The sequence below is a fragment of the Oreochromis aureus genome, linkage group 1, assembly GCF_013358895.1.
Source record: "Oreochromis aureus strain Israel breed Guangdong linkage group 1, ZZ_aureus, whole genome shotgun sequence".
In the NCBI taxonomy this organism is placed as follows: Eukaryota; Metazoa; Chordata; class Actinopteri; order Cichliformes; family Cichlidae; genus Oreochromis; species Oreochromis aureus.
Window position 1 is genome coordinate 7,907,494 of NC_052942.1, and position 2,979 is coordinate 7,910,472.

Below are 2,979 nucleotides of genomic sequence, written 5' to 3' on the forward strand. Positions count from 1 at the left end.
ATTGTTTTTCATGCTAGCCTGCAATAAAGCAGTGTTTTGAGTTCACTTTTGTCTCTGTGAGTTTTGCGTTTGGGTCCTTCTCCTGCCTACACACAGCCGCACTGTGACACAAGGTCCCCAAAACTGCCTTTCTGTTAGTACTCAATCCTAATTGCAGGGTTCATCTTTTAGTGAAGACATATGTTACGACCCGGCTCAAAGCCGCAACATAAAAAAGGAGATGAATATCAGAGTGAGTGTGAGAAGAGGTTTTTCTTAAAATGGCATAGCAGGTTCGCTAAAATGGCTGGTGCCACCAAGGCAAAGACAAGTGAGCTCTCCGGAAGCTTGCCTCAGGTATGCTTTTATCCACACCTGAGTAGGTGTGGCCAATTAGCACCAGCTGAACACACTGAGCAGATTAGAGGCTGCAGAGGGACGTAACAACATATTTGTTGAAATAGCCATATAAAGTTGCTTTTCCAATGATCTTTCTGTTTTTAGATGGCAACAGACCAAAGAACCTGAATGACACCATTACTCTGGAGCTTTGCCCTGCTGCATCACCTGAAACATCAAGCCATCCACCTCACCCCTCCTCCTCCACGTCCACCACTATGTACAACCATTACTCCAGCTGTTGGGTCTCACACTTACAGATTCCTTGGGAAAGATTTCCACTCCGACTGTCACATGCAATCACAAGAGGAGACAGAGCTCATCCAGAGGACAGGAGAAGTATGGTTAGAATTGTTGTGGAGGCCATGCAAGTTCTCTGCAGAAACCCTAAACGTGCATCTTGTGAAGAGGTTGCTAAGATCATTGTAAACAGATACCCTCAAACATTTGCAGATTTTACTGAAAAGGGAGAAAGACTGGGTTGTGGACATTATTCACTACTAAGAAGCATCAAATCTAGAGTTGAACATGTTAATCGAGATAATAGAACACATAGACTTCGTCAAACAAAGAGAACCAGGAATGAGGAAGACTGCAGTCCCAACAGTAATGCAACCTCACCTAAAAAAGTTAGAAGCTTTGTGGATAGCTATGGTTGTATTAATTGGCAGCCAGTTGAACTTCCTGAGGGGGAAATGCCAGCTTCTTTAGAGGAAAAGAAGACATCCTGTTAACAATTTTTAATTCACAAGGACGTGGAGCTGTGGAGAGACCTGATGTGGATGACTTCATGTGCCTCACATATATTTCTCAGCACCAGCTTATCAACAGTTGTCCCTCACTTTCAATAGCTGAAATTCAGGAGCAGTGGACATTCTTGTTTACTCGGAAAGGTCTTTCGAACCACTTTCACAAACTCACAGGTATTGATAGCAGTTAGCACTTAAGTCAGCCCCTCATAACCAAAGGCAGAAAGATTGTTAACTATTTCTCCAGCCAGAAGCTCAAATGGAACCTTGGTATAAGGACACTTCTTCAGCAGATAGAAAGTGAGGAAGTTTTGACCAACAACAAGGTTGGCACAGCAGCCATACTTCTCATGATGAAGTATTACAAGGAAAATGAAGACTCCCTCTTTGTCTTAGCAGATGTAAGCTTCTTTCATACAGCTCTAGGTTTAATGCTGTTGCTTGCTGTCCTGTTTGTTTGTTTTTTTGTTACATAAAATGTCTTGGTCCTTTTTCTGGCAGGAAACATCTACCAGGATGTCCCTTGGAGCAGAGAGCAACCTGCCAATCACCCCAAGGCTGATTATGCTTGGTAAGAAGTCATTTTTGAAATAGAACTGAATAGACCATATTACAATTTCTGTTTGGCACAGGAGCTTTTCGTGGAGACAGGTATCCAGTCTCTGTTTATTTAGCTCACATTTCTGTAATTTCCTTTATAAACCAAGGTTGTTGGACATGTGTCTCAGTGAATCCAGCAAAGTAACAATATCAAATTTCACATTACACATTACTGATCAACATGGTAGTCTAGCTACACTAACAGCAAAAATACTGAAGTCAATACTGTAAAGTTTAACAGCAGCACAGACTATCAACTCCAAAATAACCATACAGTTGATGGAACTCAGTTGATGCTAATTTAATTGGGCTGACTCTTTGTTAGGTGTGTTTAATGTGCAGAATAATTACCAATTATGTACAATTATAATATGTTAACACAGACTACATAAGGCCATTAATAATTAACTGTACGTAGCTATTTGCTCTTTGATTATCTAGACAGTGTGAAGAAGTGAAGTATTGAATTTATTTTATGTTGCATAATGACAACATGTTGCCCCTATACATTTAAGGACAAAATTTAATGACTGCCACCTGCTGGATGGTGAGTGCAGAGGGCCGTGTAATTGTTGAGCTGGACAAAGAGAACACCTTTGCTGATGCAATGTGAGTCTTCTTTGGTTCATTCTATGTATTGAACGTGGAATACCAGGAGTCAGCGTGTGCAACATTGGAACTGATTCAGAGCTATGTTTGAACAGTCAGCTAATTGTGATAGATGATGAATGAATTATCCCTAAGTAGGTCATTTTTTCACATCACAACTCAATGTTACTGTATGTTACTATTTATTGTGGCATGCTTTAAGGTTTTTTGTAAGGATAAACCCTGAAGAGGGAACAAAATGTACCTCCAAGGTTGGGACAAGCAGAAAGACTGGGACCACTGTGAAGTGAAAGGTTGTTCACATTAACCCTCATGTCACAACTTTCCTCCAGCAGCTTACTGAATTTGAGTGGAAAACTTCAAATTAGGTAACTGTTGTTGCCATTTATAGTGAATTTGTTGTATAATTTAAGTGAACAATGTGTTGTTACCTGTGTCTCCACAGATGATCCATGGCCCATGCTTTCTGGACATTTACACGAGGTGAACAATGAAGACAAGCTCTCTCACCATCTTACAAGAAGCTGTCTCTGTCCAATAGGTTTTTTGAGTGCAACAGTTTTGATTTTTTTTTTTTCCTTCTTTTACCCGTTTGTTAAAAATTATTTCAGCTACTTAAACTTTAATTGTCACATGTATTGGC

The 2,979-nt window shown here is 40.2% G+C and overlaps 1 pseudogene; it reads left to right on the forward strand.

The window, feature by feature from the left end:
• The first annotated feature begins 282 nt into the window (after positions 1 to 282).
• LOC120440886 lies at positions 283 to 2,979 on the forward strand (annotated as a pseudogene).